The sequence below is a fragment of the Pteropus vampyrus genome, unplaced genomic scaffold, assembly GCF_000151845.1.
Source record: "Pteropus vampyrus isolate Shadow unplaced genomic scaffold, Pvam_2.0 Scaffold80, whole genome shotgun sequence".
Taxonomy (NCBI): domain Eukaryota; kingdom Metazoa; phylum Chordata; class Mammalia; order Chiroptera; family Pteropodidae; genus Pteropus; species Pteropus vampyrus.
In genome coordinates this window covers 4,798,577-4,817,213 of record NW_011888861.1, presented here as the reverse complement: position 1 = coordinate 4,817,213, position 18,637 = coordinate 4,798,577, and the positions used below count along the sequence as shown (strand labels likewise).

Sequence of the window (18,637 nt, the reverse complement as noted above, 5' to 3'; positions counted from 1 at the left end):
TACAGGGAGAACACAGTAGCTCTGGACAGTTTATTTGGTGTCGTTTTTTTTTTTAGATTATGGCCAGGAACTGAGCAGTCTCAGCTTCATTCTTGGAGTCAGTGTGTGTGCGCATAGTGCACATGCTGACAGGGAAAGCCGTCTAGTGCCAGGTTTGTGCAGGGGCACCCTCACCCTTGATGTGGTGGAGAGAATGGCCCGGCAGTGAGCAACCATGTCACTACGTGTTTCATTCCTTTTTATTAACTCCTTTTGTCTCAGCTGAAGGCTTTTTATTACCAGTTGTGCTGGAACATCTGCAACCTGTTTTGGGCTTACCATAGTCAAATTTCCCCTTCTTGGCATTTGGCAGGAGGGCTGCCCATTGGGAGTGAGCACAAGCCTGGGGTTTGGTTGGACAGGGTTTCTTGCCTGTAATTCCCAGCTGGAAACTGAGCTGGTGCCGAGGAAGTTGCTGTGGGCTTTTGTAAGGCCTTTTATCTTCGGAATGTTAACCAGATTGCTAGCATTGTTCCAGCAGTTGTGAGGAAGGATTTAAACAATGTCCACTGAAGACTTCTGTAGGCTGGTCATCTTGAACCCCTTATATAATGTATTGTGATGGGATTTCCTGTTCCGAGAGTTGTTCAAATTTGGGTTCACTCCTGCAGGCTGTCTGAACTGGAGGAAGGGATGCCGGAGAGTGCTGACACTGGGTAATTCTATTACTCCACTTGAGAGAGGGGAAAGGCCCCAGGATTCGTAGTTGCCTCTAAACGACTTAGATGCCTTTGTCGGTACTACGCTAAATTCCATTCTTCACCATCATCTTTTCCTTCAGCTTAGAGTTAAAACTGGTTACATTCTCTGGTGGTGTTTCTCTTGTTTCCATCTTTGGATGAGTTTTAAGTTCAAGCTTAGAATGGGGTTCTGATGTGTGAGTAAGCCGCTTATTTCCCCTGTACATTGACCTTATAGTTAGATGATAGGCAGAAGCAGATGTTCCTGTTGACTGAGAATAAATGGAGTTCAAGGGGTCCTAAGGGTTCTTGTTGTTGTTGTTGTTTTTTTCCCTCGGTCTCTTTGGAGTACTCCAATACTTAACTTGCTGTAGGTAAGATATGTGTTTACCAGTTCAAATGAAATCTTGGGAATGCTTTGGACAGTATATGAATGTTTACAAAGGATCTCATCATTGTGTTATGTATGTATATATACATTGTTCTGAACTTTTTAAAGGAAGCATTCACTACTAACATTCACTTGTGGTTTTGGCTATAATTTTTAAAATGTACATTTCTAGATGCCCATGTGTGGGACCAAATCTGTCTCTTTTCTAAATGACAGATTTTTCAAAGCTGTACCAGCAATTTCTTAAGGCTTTTAGTGTTCCTTGGCTTCTGCTGGCAAGTAACTTCAATTTTCATATTTAGGTGACACAAATGGCAGACGCTTTAAGTGCTTTTGTAGTTAGGTGGGAGTCATGTGGTATGTCCTGAGTGTCCTTTAGAGTTGAGTACATCAACCCTAGCAGCAGTAACAAAATCTCGGTCTTGATTCCCCCACCCACCCATGTGCCTTCTCATTAACAATGAAGCAGTGGTTGTCGAGTTGGCAATATTTTACCTTAGAGATTGTGCCGTTATGCCCACATTCTGGGGAAATGAGAATACTGTCTTCTTTAAACTTATTTTTCAGGTGCTTTACAAAATCTTTAAACTCTCTATTGAAGTAACCTATAAAGCATGTACAAGTCATAATGTACAGTTGGTGTTTTACAAACTGAACACACCTGTTAAAAGCAGCACCTAAATGGAGAAACAGAATCTTATCATCTTTCTAGAAGCTCTTTTCACCACTATAGTTTAGTTTTGAATTGTTTGGACTTTTAAACATGCAGGGAAGCTCTTTCACAAGAGGAAGGCAGAACAGTATTCAAGGATGTGGAAATAAAAGCTTGAGGGGCAAATGAAGTGAAGAACAAATGGAAGGTGGGGAAGATTGACAGCTGTCTTTTCTCATGACCTCATCCTTATACTTTGAAGCTTAAATAGCTGTAGTTGATTGCAATTAACATTTACATTCAAATAGCTCTGCTCAGGGAAGAGTTTTAGCTTCTAAAAAAGACTTGTAGCTCACCCACCAAGAAATCTGACCAGTTCATTTTGAAATTTCATTTAGTGGAATATGAGGCTTTGGAAGTTGTTCTGGACATTTTTCCTTTTCCGATGATGCAATTCCATAAATCAAGAACACTTTTGTTTATCAGGGGGGAATTTCGTATATTTCTGTCCTTCAGCTAGTTTTTCCCTTTAATTATGTGATTAAATTTTAGACCTATTACTAGTAGCCAATAAGAAATATATTCATTGTTCAAATTTGCTCGGATAGTAGAGCTTGGTTTCAGTTAATTTGCAGAGTTCATTATAGTGTATAATTCATCAGGTCCAAGAAATCCAGACTCCCAGCCAGTGTAGCTTAAAACTTAATTATTTTCTCTGGAGCCAGTCAAGTGACAGCTAAAGCAGGCACTTGCTAAACAATAGACAGTGACTTTGTTTTTCTCATTCTAACCTGAGTTTCCATTCTGATGTTCATGCCACAGCCCAGTGGTAACAGTGCTTTCTCCTTGAATTTTTCTAGTCTTCTGGATTGTCACAGAGAATTCTGACCTCTCCACCCCTGTCCCCATAATGTTCCTTAACAGGTTCTAGTCACCTTCCTTATTTATTTATTTTAAAATTGTTATTCTAGTGAGTTTTAAGTCCTTTGTGTTGGTTTGGGAACCCAATCACCATTTGGAACATTTTTTTTCTATGATGAAATATATTCAGAATTTTAAATGGCTGGTTAATAGTGAACTTTTAGTAGGTGGACTATTTGAAGTCAATTCTGCTTGTATTTTTAAAATAACTTTCACCAGCACTTCTTGCTTACTTAGGGTCCTCATAATTCTCATAGTTTTCTCTATAAGTACATGTGGAATTGACACCAATGGAGAAAATAAGTGTCTGGCAGTTATATGGCACTTCCTGTGTGCTGGGCACTAGTCTAAGAATTTTACATATATTAACTCATTTAATCCTTATACTATCCATATCAGCATGGTACTGTTAACCCCATGTCAGAGATGTGGAAACAGAAGCCAGAGGGACTAAACTTACAGGCAGCCTGGTACCTGAGCCTCATTTGTAGCCACCAAGCACTCAGTTTGTCATTTCATTAATCCCCCTGCCTTCCCAAAGAAACTAGACTTTCATAGAAGTGGAAATGCAGAGTTGTCTTCTTTCTTTCTTTACTTTTCTTTAAAAAAAAAAAAAAAAAAAATCTTTTAGAAGCTTCATTTACATTTGAACATTGGTAAAAAATGAGGAAGAGATAGTGACAGTTGATCTGTTTAATACCTTCCTTTAAAAAACAGGGAGATTAGGCAATTACAAGAAATGTTATAATTAGAGTAAATTTACTCTTTACTACATATATTAAAATGAGGGCCATAAGCTGTAAGGCTAAGTCAGACCCTCCCCACACAATAAAACATTGTTAACTGTGCTGTGGTCAGTGACAGTATACTGTTTGATCCTCCATGACTTTTTGCTTATCGGTGAAATTGGTTCTCTGATGAGCAGTTTATGTGCAGTAAATATGCCGTGTGCTCCTATAGTACTTGGGCTAACATAGGAAATTTTAATTGTGGCTTTTCTCCAGTTGCATTTGAAGAAGACAGTGGAGAGCCCTCTGGAGGATTGAAATAGTATAGTTAGTTAAACATAGGTGACCTTTTTTGGTTGACTGACAGACCTTCTTGGGTCACTGGCCCCATATCTTTCCCCTGTCAAGATTCCTCCCTGCCTCAGCCTGAATACTTAAAGCAACTGCAAAGTCTATGTGGGTAACTTTTTGAGAAAATTCCATTCTCAGAGTAGTACCTCTTTCCATCTCTTTAGCTGGTTCCAGTTTGGTCCTCAGAAGTAACTAAATATTGTCTCTATCCAGCAGGCTCATTGTTCATCTTATCTGGGCTGAACAACCCTGTGTTTCCTCAGCCATTTTTTAAATGAAGATTTTAGGTGTCTCATTCTGGTTGTGGTGATCTTGTCACTATCCTTAACAAATGATAACTCATATTTTAAGCTTTCGGTGTGTACTGTAACTAGTACAATATTTTACATACCATTTGACTCAGCTACAGTGCTTCTAGGAATTTGTTTAGATTTGGCCACAGGGATGTATATCAAGTGGATTTGTAACCAGTAGGGGATTGGTTAAATTAGGGAACATCTGTTTCATGCAGTCATTAAAATGACATGGTAGCAAGGTTATCTAATGATGATGTAGTAAATGAAAAAAAAAAAAAGCAAGTGAGAAAATAGTATGTACAGTATCATCATTTTTTTGTGGGGGGTGTAAAATAATTTAAATAAATACTATATTTGTTAGGAGAATACTATAAAAGGATATATACTAAGATCAACAGTGTTTTATCTCTGAGTGCTCAAAATAAAATCAGTTTTATTTTTTGTTTTTATGAGAAATATTTATTGACCTCCTGTTGTATGCCCGGTATGTGCTGAATGCCAGGCACTCAGTGGTGAACAGTGGCTATTACAGAGGAGGGACAAGTGCTTTGATAGATGAAGTGTCCAGGCTGCTGTGGGCACACTTTGGGACGACTGCTATGTACGAGGGGATGAAATGAGACTTTCTGGACTTCACAGTGTAGAGACTTGGAGGGCAGGAATTAGCCAGGTGAGGATGAGGGTGGAGAGCAGTGTATTCCAGCGTAAAGTGTAAAGTCCAAGATGAGAAATAGCATGTAGGACTTTGTGGAGAGGGAGGGATGCTCAAGAGATAAGGTTTATTTATTTGTAATTTTCTCCAAGAAATACATAATTTTAAACAGTGATATCTAAGATCTTGCTCTTTCAAAGAAGAGAGAATCAGGGAAGCAGTTGGAAAACAAAGCATGTCTTAGGGAGAAACAGCTAATAATCTAGCTGCTGATTGAGGCAAGGGAAAATTTTCCCAGATTGACTGGCTGGGCTGGGCATCTCTGGTGAAATAGATGAACACCAGATAGCTAATTTAATTTCTAGAAGTGCTGCTTAAATGCCTTTGCCTCCTACTACTTGTTAGAGCAAAACAAGCATGTGATTTATGTAAAAATATATGAATATTAGTTTTTATCAGAACCCTGCAGAACAGTGTAAAAGTGATGCTTCCAGCCATAGCCACGTTACAGAATAAAATTAAGAAAATCAGTATTCTTTACAAATGACTAGTCACAGTGGAAAATACTGTCTGTCAAACTTGGCATTTGCAGATAGCATTAATAAGTTGTCGTGTAACCCTTTCCCCCCAGTTACCCCAACCAAAACTGAAACAGTGATTTATATAGCAAAACACACACAAGGTGTGTGGAACAAAGATGGCCTTCATGGCCCTGAATTCTAGTGTAGGGGATTCTGAAGATGGCACATGCCATGCTATGACTGGCACTCCCCTTCCTCCCCCAAATTCTGACCATGCTCTCTGCATTTCTTGCCAGCGAGTTCTAGAGACATTGGGATGCTCTCTCATCCAGAAGCTTCTGATCCTTTCTAGGAGATGAGATTCCAACCTTGAAAATACCCAGCACCCTTTGGCCTCTGGAGGCGGCCCAGTTCTGGAAGTTGAGATTTAAACCAAGATTATTATCTTAAAATAGATCTTGATGTGCCCCCTGCCAGCATGACTTGTAAATCATTTTGTGCCAGGAAATGAGTTGACTTTGGTTTGTGGGCTGCCAATTCCAGTTCTGGGAATGTGGTCCATTTTCTGTGTCTCCTCTGGGCTGCCTGCCCACAATCTCCTGCAGGAGTCCTCATGGTGCTCTTGACATTGTGAAGGCAAGGACTGGGTTCTTCTGAAAATTCGAGATTTGTGTTCCAGTGCTACGATTCTTTACCATAGCACTTCTTTTGTGCTGTCATGGGTAGTTCCTGTCATTTCTGTAGCAACAAGCTGTTGGGTTCAGAAACTCTTCCATGTGGAGTATAGATTAGGGTAGAGGATTGATACTACCCCCATCTCACTCCTCAGGAGGGACCCCCTCTCCCTGAGTTCTCTTCGCCTGCTTTCTAACACCTTGTGGGAATCCCTAGTGTGGTGAGCCTCTCTCAGACGTGGGAGTGTAAATTTCTGGGCTGGAAAAAAAAAAGTGTGAAAACTGTAAGCAAGACTTTTCTCTCCATAGGTTAACATTGGATTTGCTTTCCTGCACAACACAGAAGCAAATCCCTTAACGCAAACCACAAATAGCATGCTGATTCAGCTTGCAAAAAAGTGACTTCTTAGTTTTCCTCTTTTACTTTTTTTAAAAGATAAAATCTACTTTTCCTTTAACTCTTCCAGACTCTGAAAGGGAGTTTGTATTGTAAACAGTTCTTTATTAAATCACTTTTAAAAATATGAAAATTGGGGGAATTTTCCACATTTGGACTAGTTCCCTGACCTATATCACTAGAGGGCGTGGCTTTGGCAGCTACTTTCCAGAAAGAATCAGTTTAACCTGGTGAGTCATCACAACTCATTCTCCCTTTTCACCTACTCTTTATTTTTTTTTTAAACAATTATAAGTCAGTTCAGATTGAAAAATAGATTTATTGTAGTAAAATTTACAAGTGCAACCATTTCAAGTATACAGCTTGATATATTTTGACGAGTCTATATACCTGGATATAACCATTCCATTAAGATGCACAACACTTCCATCGCCTCAGAAAAGTTCCCTTATGCCTCCTTGCAGTCATTCCCCCCACCTCCCCTCCCACAGTTCTGGGCCAAAACTGACCTGATTTTTAGAATTATTGCAAAACTTCATAGAAATGGAAGCACTCTTATGTCTAGGTTCTTTCACTATAAGGTTTTTTGTGATTCCTCCATGCTGTGTACCAATAGTTTGTTCCTTCCTTTTATGGCTAAATAGTCTTTTATTTTTTTTTTATCTATCCTTTTTTGTCTTTCTGTGCATATCTAAGGTTTTCTGTCTTGTCTTCTCTCAAATGGCCTGGTCCTTCCGTTATTACCTGTAGAGGCATTAAAGTAACCTTTATCTTTCACACAGACTCAAGAAACCAAGTAACTGGAGAAATGATCCAGTTAGGTCCTACTTTCATCCCTCCAGATAAGGGGGAAAAAAACAAGTAAAAATACCAACAGACCAAGTTTTGTTCTGTGGTATCAGACAGAACTGGGACTAAACACTGGAGTTCTCACTCTCAGTTTAGTGTCTTTTCCTTAAACCAGGCTGCAGTCTCCATTTCCACAAAGTATGAGAATTGTTCGTTTGTGTTACTTGTTTTGAAACTTAATTATTTTGGAAAAGAATTCAATGCAGAATATCACTGGGTTGGAAAAGAATCCAAGGCAGAATATCACTGAGTTCTGCCTTGGGCATCCGTCTCCTACCTCTTTACACACTATTCTTTTGATAGAGAGAAGTATGCTCCAGATAGTGACGGATGGAGCCTTAAGTAAACAGGAAAATGTCTAATAATCTCTGCCAACGTAATTTTAATTGATGAGAAAGTCCTATTCTATTGGGTCTGTGTGCCTGGTTGGTGCACACTGTAACTTCTCATTTTTTTTTCTCCTTGTATGAGGAAAGTGCTGTGTTGAGAACAGTGTCTTGTTTGGGGCAGTGGGGTTGCCTGGGTTTGTAATCACTAAGTGTGCCAACTCCTCCATCCAGCCCATGGAGGTTCTGTGAAAACGCTAGGAACTGGCACACAGTTCTCACTGATCTTGATTTGTACCTCCTCATCGGTGGTTTCACATTTTGAAGAGAGTCAACTTTTCTGGGAAATCTGCTGTGAAAACTGAAACGACACGTGTTGTTGGTCAAATCAAAGTGTGCAGGTCATTGGTGCTTCAGCAGAATGTGGTGTGTGCAGATGCAATGTTGGGAACCACATCTGTTAATTGGTGGGGCGATGCATGAACTCTTCAAAAACTATAATTTTCTCTGGCACTAGTTTTTTGACTTGCAAATCTGGGGAACAAGAAGTCTGAAACTAGATAATGGAAACATTCCCTGGCTGATGTATAGGAACTTGTCGACTTAATTGCATCTTGCGAACTAATTATTAGAAAGTTAGTCTCTTCCCACTTGGAATTTTTCAGACAAAGCAGTACCTCAAATACATTCGTCATCTAAACTTTTCTCCTAATGCAGACTGAGACCTGCACTGGTCCTAGTAGGGTGGGAATTGGTAATTACTTTTGTTTGTCTTTTCCCAGATGCCTTCAAGGGTCTGCTGGCAACAAGCCGTTGGGCTCAGAAACTCATGGAGGCACCACTTTTCGTTTTCTTCTTTATTATCTTTTTTGGGGAGAAAAGACTGCATTTGGGCCCAAAATCTAGCCAAGACAAGTCATTTTAATTAAGGATAGCAGTTATTCAGGCGATACTTATTCATATGCGAAGACACTTGCGAGGCTTCTGGAGGTCAGGGATCCAAGGACCATGCTTAAGGACCAGGTAGTGAACGGCAAGGCTGGACTGGAATTTCAGTCTTTATCTCTCCCTTAGGGTTGCTGTGGCTCCCTGCATGGCCAGCGTTAGGTTTCTCCCACCCATGTTGCTCTCCTGTGTTATTCTATCACATTGCACTTTATTTCTAGCATTCACCACTAACTACTCCAAACACCTTATTTGTTATACTTGTTTTGAGTTTCTCCACTGGGATGTAAACTCCATGAAAGCAGATTTTTTTGTTGTGGCTCACAGATTTTCCTTGAGCACCTGAAACAGTGCCTGACAGTTGGTAGTTCATATTCGTTGAAGGGGTGGGGTAAATGAATAAACAGTACTTGACATTCACTATAGTTCATATTTTGACTTCTGGCAGGGCTTTTATTCAATAAATGATATTGAGTGCTAAGTAAAAATCACACGTTAGATTTAACTCATAGTTTGGTGCTTGTGTGTTGAGGGTGATGGCCCCCTAGGAATACAGTTGAGGCCCCTTGGAGAGGCAGGAAAGAGGAAATGTGAATTTACAAAAATGGCAAGGGGAATCCATGGAACACAGCTGTCAGAAGTAAAAGTTTGGGGACTGTGAGGTGAATTGGCAGTAAAAATTCATGAATTATTATTCATGACGTTTCCCCTTTTGGTTTCTAGACCATTTTGGTAAAACAAAAAAATGTACATCCCTGGCCTGGTTTGTTTGGTCCTGGCTGCCACTATAAAGGCCTTTCACAAGAAACAGAAGAAAGACTGGCATGCTTGTCCAAAAATTATCACATACATCCATTCTGTCAGAAGAGTTTAGATGGATTTTTAATAATGAACATTTCTTCTTTCTTTAAGCCGCTAGCTAGTGGATAGTCTGTAGGACTACACATGTTCTGAACCAGAGCATTGGTCCCTTGGAATGGTATTTAATGGACTCCATTATGGGAGACTTAGCAAAGTTCATGCCTCACTTTTCCCCAGAGATATCATTTGTCCTATGACAGGGTCATAAGAATGACCGTGTGACTTGGTGCCTCATCGTGAAGAATTTCGGTTTCAAGCATAACTCTGATCTTTAGCATGGGAAGCATAGTGAGTCAGTAAACCCTGGAGTGAAGAGTGATATCTAGTGTTTTGACCCATACCACTCGTTTATTTAGGAGCTGCAATGTGTCTATAGAGTGCAACTGGAAAACCTAATAATTAGTTTGGGATATGGCCAAACAAGCGGAGCGTCCTCAGCTGCTTCACGTTACTTCTAGGCTGCAGGTCCCCATTAATGGTGGTAGTCTTGAGTTACTGGAGAAATGAGTTTGTGCCCAGTTCTTTCTTCATGTCTAATTCGGTTTGAATTTCCAGTTTAATACTGTAACCAGAATTGAGAAAGTGCTGTAATGAAGCAAGTCTTGTGGTGTGTGCCAGATGGGCCCAGTGTGCTGTCAGATATATTCTGTACCTGCTATTACTGGTTTTTGAAATATGATTTTTTTGTGTGTTTCCTAGATCTATGAAAGAAGAAAATGATACTTTTTAAATTAATCACCTTTCTGTCTTCAGATTGATTCCCCAGTGACTTGAGGACATGCTGGAGCCAGGATTAGAACATAGCTCATTTATAGGGGTCTTGCTTTTTTTTTTCAGTTCCATTCTATACATGTTAATTGTTAAATAGTTTCTCAACTAATAGTACAGGTATGACTGAGGTGGGGGCCTATACAAGTTTCGATTCTTAAAAGGGAGCTGCTTACTCGAAAAGATATATGAAATACAGATTCTGTTGTTCAGCAGAGGTCACTAGTTAGGAATGTTTTATTATAAAGATTTCTTCTTTCATAATTTTGAGGTTTGTTGCTGAGGATGGTAGAACTTCTTAGGCTTTGTACTACTTAAAAGTGAAGACATTTTGGACTATTTTTGCCAGTAACAGTAGTGATATCACAGAAAAAAGGAGAGCCATCTTTATTTCCTCTTTTCACATAATAGGAGATAGTTACCAGTGCTAACAGAGAAGCACCACGTATTTTAGACTTTGCCGTGTCTGTGGGCAAGCTGACAGAGAAAGAGAGAGAGAATACTGATGAGAGTGAGCTGTGTTGTGGAGCCTTTCTTTCAGACTAGCACTCTGAGTGAATTTGGAGTGAATCCATAGGTCACAATAGGATAATTGCTATTACTTGAAATCAGTGAATCTCCTAGTTGGAGACTGCAGAGAATGAAGAATTCCCCTCACTGTAAAGTCTGTCCTTCCCTCTCTCCCATCAGTCCATCCATCCGTCCATCATCACTTTTAGAAAGTCATCAGTCTCTTTAAAGAGCACAGCTATTGTTCAATCTTTAAGAGACCTTTGAAGCAGTGTAATTTGGTTAAGAGATGGCTTGAGCCAGACACTCTGGGTTCGAATCTCAGGTTTGCCTTTAGTCGAATGACCTTGCACAAGTCACTTAGCCTGTCAGTGCTTAAGTTTCCTCATGTGTAAAACGGAGATAATAGTAGAGCCTTTGACTTAAGATTGTTGTGGGGTTTAAATGATTGTATGTCAGGTCTAGCATGAGTCCCTGTAGATCCTCTTAAGTATTAGTGGTAGTGATTTTATATTTCCTTCTCCTGCCAGCTATTTATAATCAGAAATGCTATGTTATTATAGCATTTAACTTGATTCTATCAATTTAGTAATCGAATTTTTTAGTCAGAAATAATTTGTTCCCATCCCCCTGTGAAACCCCCTAGAGAAAGGGGAAGAAACAGCTCTTAGAACCAGTTCAGAAATAATCTATCTGTAAAACATAAAAACATTAACATATCAGTTTTTTTTTTCCTCTTTCACTTGCAAATGCAAGTCTCTACTGAGGTGATTATGGTTTGGTGTAACTTTGGGAGTCATTTAAAGGTGATGCATGGATTTGCAGGTAAATACAGACTTTTGTTTGAAATCTGAGCTATTCAGCAAACATTGCACTGAGTAATTTCCCCCAAAACTCCCTAGGAAAATTTTTACCTTTTACTTAGTAAACCTGGTGGTGTTTTTGCTTCTTGAAATTAAATTTTGCATTGCTTACAAGATTAGTAAAGATATTTTTCCAAAGGTACCAACCCGATTGCTTTTTTTGTGTAACCAGTGGGCCCAGAATCCCAACCGGAACATGCCCTCTGAGTCCCTGAGGTGTCGGCTTGGAATGTATTTTTTGGGTTTTAGTTTGAATTAGTTTCTCTTATTGAGTTTCAAATCTGAGGAAATGCCATGGCTGCCTGGGTATTTGCTCTAGGCAAATACCCTTTCCCCTTCATCCCCAGGGTAGGTGTGCCCTTGGGTTGGGGGACATTTATCTCCTTCAGAACACTACACAAAGCTAGGGTCTGCAGAGCTGGCTGAGGCCCCAAGAGTAGGGAGGTGAGATGGTCCTTGTCAGAGGTTTATTTTCAATACCAGTCCTGCTCCCACAAAATGTGTGGTTTTAGGCCTCCCATCTCCTGCCATGTTTACTGCTCGTAGGGCAGATGAGGTGAGAAAGCACGGGGGGAGGCAGAGGCAAGTCAGTTTTCTCTGGCACTGAAATTTGGTGATATTCCTGGGCATTGAGTACACCCCCCAAAGTGAACATGATGATGGTGAGAATAAGGATTACAGAAACAGCTCTTGCTCTGCCTTTTCGTTTGCAAAGTAAAAGCTGAAGTCCAGGGCCAGCCTGAGTGACAAATGGATTATATAGCCAGCATTTTTGGTTTAAAAGGTGAGTGGAGAAATCAAGGTTAACTGGAGTTGTGCCCTGGCACTGCTGTTCCTGTTGGGGTTGTACTCACCACAGTTGGCATATTCTTCGAGAAGAGGCATGCTGATGTCTGCAGGAAAATATGCAGAATTTTGTGGTAGGATATCTGGGACTTTTACATATCTAGCAAGAACTTTTGTGAGTTTCTAGATTTTGTTGTTACCACCTGTCTATAAGGAGAGAAACTTGATTTGCAGCACTCTAGCTGCACAGTTGCTGGGAAAAAGAGGCTGGGATCCACACGCCCCTTGAAGAGCTTGTCCTGACGTTTACCAGAGGCAACTCCCCCACCCCTCTTTAAGGCATCCCAGAAGAGTGTCATCTGGGGCAGGCCTGATTCACTGGTATGACTGTGCCAGGGCCAGCCTGCCTCATTAGAAAATGTTTTCTGGAGCGGAGACAACGAGGGATGGGAAAGGTAACAAGAACCTCTTTGGATTCCCGGATTGCTCAGGATGTTATAAACAGTAAGTGCTGCCTTTGATCTTAGAGGGTGGTGTGGGGTGGGCCAGAGAAGGATGGTGGTTATTGAGAAGAGAGCTGGAGCCAGACAACCCTAATGGCTTGTCCAAACGCTTCTGTGAATCCCGGTGGCAGAAAGCTCTCTACTTGCCACTAATTTCTGTTTTCTTTGCTGTGGTTGGCTTTATTAAAAGGGCATAAGGAAGCAGCCTAGACATTCACTTCCAATCAGTTTTCTGAGCTAAGAAGGGGGAAAAAGAAATCAGGTCTTCGGTGATTTCAGAGACACGATGACTGGCTTCATGGCTTATTCACTTTATTGGAGGAGGGAGACGCACATATGCTGTATATATGTCATCTATGTGGAATGTTATAAATCATCAAAGAGATTCACGAGACACAAACACAGATGTTTCCTTGTTTGGAAATCTGGGACCAATGAGGGGCTGCTGCCTTAAACATAGTTACAAGGATGGCTCTGACAGTCATTGTATCATGTGTAACCTTTTCCTCTACATGGTTCTGCACTGGCCATTATGTGTGTGAGTGAGATGGACCTCCCTGCCTTTGGTTTCTAAAACCAAACTGGAAAATGGGATGTGTGACTTGAGAGAATAGCAGGAAAAGTTTGAGTATGGCCCTTTAACTTTCTATGGGGAAAAACCACCTAATTAGTGATGGCAAATGATGTAAATTTGATGCAATAATCAAGCTTCTTGCTCCACTGTATCATTTACCTTTTGATTTCAGAGAAGTTCAGCCCTGTGACTCTTCCCTTATTTTGAACTGGAGCTAAGCTATGAGATATTTCAGTCACACCCTAGTTAGGGAGTGTATCTAGGTAAATACAAGTTGGTACTGTAATTTCAAACAGACACAGCTATAATATTAGAACTTGGTTAATTTGACCTCACCAGCTTCATCTATTGTCACAGTTTGTTTTTTAGTATGTTTCAAAAAAAAAAAAAAAAGTTAAACCTTTGTTGTCACCCAGTTTTTAGCATGATTCACTGGTGGTTTCTGATTTTGTGTGTATCAGTAGACAAAAGCTGACTGGAAGAAACTTGACTGTGGTTGGAGAGGCTTGTGAAGAGAATGGAAAACGCATTGGTGTTTTAATTTCCCCCACAATTCCAGTGACTAATATTTAATTAAGATGCAGGTAAAATCTTCGTTATGAACCAGCAATCCAAGTTAGGTTAACTCTTCTGCTTCTACCATGACTGTTTTAGAAGGAGAGAGGAAAGCCTTGAATTTATTAGGCTGCTCAGAGAATGTTTTGGTGAAAATGGAAAAAATATACTTTTAAGTAACTCAGTGATTGTACTCATATACTAATTTAAAGTAGATTGGTATCTTGGGGTGTCTGTCGTGTCAGTGGGTTGAAGTAGGTGAAATGTTGACTGTTCATTACCAAAAGGCTATATAAATGTGATTTGGAGGTTGTTTTGAAACCTACTGTACTTTAAACTCATCTGGTATTCATTACAATGCAGTTCCTAAACAAGATGAAATTGTATAGCTAATGACATAAAATGTTTTTTCCTTATCTAATCAGGAATCTTGAGCTGCTAGATTAGATGTTATTCAGAATGGATGATATAGGAAATAATTACTATATTTCATTTGTGGAATTAATCATATGGCCTCTAACTTATATATATTACATATGAAAGTAAAACCAGTAAAGAACAATTTATAATTTTAGCCAGTGGCACACATGAATATGATATTGTTTGTTTTTTTACTCTGCATATGAAATATGATCTGCAGTTTAGAATAACTGGTATTATTGATGCATTTGCCCATCTCGTTTGCAGAATTTTATAAAATTGTAGTATGTTAATTTGGAGAGGGGCGACAGTATATCATAGTGAATAACATTCATTCAAATACTTATTGTACAGGTATATTTTGGGACTGGTTGCATGCTGTGAGTAGATTAAAAATTCCAGAAACTTACAAAATACTTTTGAGAAGAAAATTCCTAGATCTCTTAAAAAATTCGAGTTTAGTTTTTGAATGTACCAATTATATAAGATTTGTGCCTGTGATAAGGGCATGCCATATTTTACCTCAAGGAGAGGGGACTTATCTATTTCATAACTTGTCAGCAGAAAATACATTTTCTTCAGCATTTTATATGACTACTCCTTGTATTTATAAACTAATTGCTGCACTCTTCTTTGGGTCATCAGCTAAGCAGATACTTTCCTTGAAGATGTGAGAAGTTAATAGTAAAGGGTGAGTTGGAATAGCACTCTAATTTTATAGAAGGAAAGGTTCTTAGCTATTAAAATTGGTGTATATGGATTGATAAGAAGGTGGGAAATCTTCATAGTTCTTCTGATTGGTACAATGAAAAACATGAAAATGTAATTTCAGACTTACCAAGAAGTATATACAATAATATGACCACTTGTTGGACTCTAGTTTTCAAGGGACAATAAGAACAAGGGGAAGGTGTGCGGGCCCCTGTGGTCTGATCCTATACCTGCTTAAAGAAGAGGATGCTCAAAGATAAGAGCTACTCTCTAGACTAATTCAGTATTGATTTGCAAAAGCCTACAAAATGTTTAACCACCCAGTGTATTTTGCCCTGTGTCTAAGAAGATCTGGACAAATGCCCGGCTGTGTGCTTTTTGAATAACATTCCTCACTTTTTCAATCCTTTCCGTTTCTGCAGAATTGGAGATACTAAATAATGGCACCTACCTTGTAAGGATTAAGTGAGTTTGAATCCCTTGAGAAATGCTTAGAATAGTGCCTGGTATATATTTTAAGTTTTTTGGAACTTAAGAATGATTTCTAGGATATGTCTAAACCCAAATCCAGGCCCATATTTTCAGCCAGCATCTGCATTAAGCCACTGGCTCAACTAGAATTACTTTCTCTTCGTCATTTATATATTAAAAAAAAATAATAATAATTAAAAAAAAATAACTTGATGATTCTTTGTATGAAGTATCTGTAATATAGGGGGTTGTGGCAGGGGGATGACTTTAGGATAGAGAAGGAAAGATGATTCCCTGGCTACTTCCAGATTACGTCTTCAGACAAAATACAACTTTCTTCCCCCTCTGAATTCCAGAATACCAGACATAACCATAATATAAACAGAACAGCATACTCTTAAACCAAAGAGAAAAATTTCAAACTGTTCTGAATTATCTGGTTCATTTGAGATTGGACTGTGTGCCATGTGGTCGTAGTGGCAGGCTCATTCTAGAGATGCAGTTCACTTCAATGGTAAGTAAGCAAGTACCAGGACAGAAGGTTATTTTTCCGCACAGCATAGTGGTTATAGGTTTTCCAACAATCATTTTGGGTTTTTTCTGTTCTGCTCCCCAGGGCTGTGGTAAGGAACCTCGTAGATCTGTGTGGGTGGTGGGCTTTTGCTTGCATCCTGGTTTTCCAAATACATTTCTCCTGGGTTGCTTTCTGCATCCACTAAGCATATATGAATTGTGGTGGAGTAGCTATCTCTCGTTCTTTGCTTTTCCTTTCTTATCAGAGGAATGATGAGCTCTGGGGTGTTCGTGTGTGTATTCTAGTGACTCACCTTAGCTGAACTTGGGCGCGTACAGCACTAAGGAATTCTCATCTTCTCAGCTGACTCAATAGCTTTTATAGATCTGTGGGTGACTCTCCTACCCCTGAAGAGCAAATCCAGGGGAAGACTTTCCATCAAATACTTTGCCTTTCCCTCATTTGTGCCGCTTTTTTGAGATCATGCTTTGTCCTGCACATTAGTGCTCGAAGTTACTTCAAATGTGAAGGGAGCTACGGGCCACATGTGAGCTTGTGAAGTGTGCCTCGTCTGAATAATAATGTGAAATGTACACTGAATCTCCACGACTCAGTAATATGGAGAATAAAGCTAAATAACTTGTTTTATATTGTTCACATGTTTAAATGATAATATTTTGGATATATTTGAGTTAAATAAAACATGTTATCAAAATCTCACCTGGTTTAACAGTTTGTTTCATAATTTAAAATTATTTGTGTCTTGTGTTATATTCACAGAGTTGGACAACACTGTTCTATTGTGTGCAAGGATCTTGGGGCATGTCTGTGGCATTATGCCCTGAGTATAAAGTGGACTTATACTGAAGTATAGTTAGCATGCAGTAAAAGTCACCTGTTTTAGGTGTACAGTTCTATAAAGTTTGATAAATGCATACAGTCATATAACCCATTACAGTCAAACCTAAAACTCCTTTGTTGTTAACCCTTTCGACAACCACTGATCTCTTCCCTAGATTTTCTATGACTTTTCTAGAATGTTTTAAATGGAATCTTAAAGTATTTAGCTTTTTGAGTATAGTTTCTTAATGTATTTGAGATTCATCCATGTTCATATTAGAGGTTCATTCCTTTTTATTGTTGCTAAGTGGTATTCTGTTGTACGATGTGCTGCTGTTTCTCTTTCTGTTCATCAGTTCATGGACGTTTGGTTGTTTCCAGTTTTTGGCAGTTATTAATAGAGCTGTAAATAGGTTTTTGCAAGTTTAATGGCATTCATTGCTAGACACTTTTTGCTAGTTAGTGTACATTTAACTTAATAAGAAAATGCCAATCTTTTCCCGAGTGACTGTATTCTTGCATTCTACAAGTCATGTATGAGGGTTCAGTTTTCTCTTGAAGGGTTCCTTTCTGTATTTGGTAGGTCAGCTTTTTATTTCTAGCCATTTTAATCGGTATGTATTTAATTCGTATATCCCTAGTGACAATAATATTGTCACGCTTCTTTTCATACATTTATTTGCCTTTTTTTGAATTGGGTTGTTATTATCTAGAGTTTTTTTTTTTTTTTTTAATGTATGTATTGTGGATACCAGTCTATTATTAGAGACATGTTTTGCACACATGTTCTTTATTTCCTGTATCAGTTTGCTTAGGGTTGCTGTAACAAAGTACCACAGACTGGGTGGCTTAAATAATAGCAATTTATTTTCTCACAATTCTGGAGGCCAGAAATCTGAATTCTGTTTTAGTTTCTTCGGAGGCCTGCCTCCTTGGCTTTGGTCATCTCCCTGCATATCACATACTCTTTCCTTTGTACATGTCCAGATTTCCTCCTCTTGTAAGGACAGCAGTCATATTGTTGTCGGCCACACCCTAATGAACTCATTTTATACTAACCACCTTTTTTTTTTTTTTTTTTAACCGCCTACTGCACCCGGTATTTCTAGGTGGTCTCCCATCCAAATATTAACCAAGCCCAACTCTGCTTAGCTTCCGAGATAGACGAGATCGGGCACGTTCAGGATGGCATGGCTGTAGTAACCACCTCTTTAAATACCCTGTTTCCACTTAATGTCACATTCTGAGGAACTGCGGGCTTAGGCCAATTGCATTTTGAAGGAGAGAGTGGTTACAACTTAGGCTATAACAATTCCTAACATTGTCTTTTGTAGAACAGAACCATTTTTATTTGGATGAAGCTCATTTTATTTTTATCATTCATCCTTTTTGTGTTGTAAGAAATCTTTGTATAGCCAAAGATCACAGGATTATCTCCTATGTTTCCTACAGGAGTTTAATAATTATTTTTACATTTAGACAGTGACCACTTTTGGAGTTAAATTTTTGTTTGGTGCAAAGTATGGGTCAAGGCGATTTTTAAAAAATGAATGCCCTTTTATGAATGCCCTTTTATTTTCGATTTTAAGCTCTAAAAGTAATCCATGCCCGTTGACAAAGAATTTCAACAGCACGGAAGGGAATAAAATAATAAATTCTCCCCTTTGTCTCGTCTCTCTCTCTCTCTAGAGGAAATCCTTTCAAAGTTTTTTCTCTGAATTTGTATGTGTGTATAATTTTATTTTCTTTCTGTGAAAATGAGAACCATACCAGAATTTTGAAACTTGCTTTTTTTCACTTAATTTACAGATGGCCTCTGGTCTGTTTGGTTAAGTTCCA

The 18,637-nt window shown here is 39.1% G+C and overlaps 1 protein-coding gene and 1 pseudogene across 1 annotated transcript in view; one reads left to right on the top strand and one right to left on the bottom strand.

Moving 5' to 3' along the window:
• The window catches only part of JARID2 (jumonji and AT-rich interaction domain containing 2), a 239,940-nt gene that overhangs the window by 44,607 nt on the left and 176,696 nt on the right, over positions 1-18,637 (top strand). The window lies entirely within an intron of this gene.
• Positions 17,883-18,000, bottom strand: LOC111741644 (annotated as a pseudogene).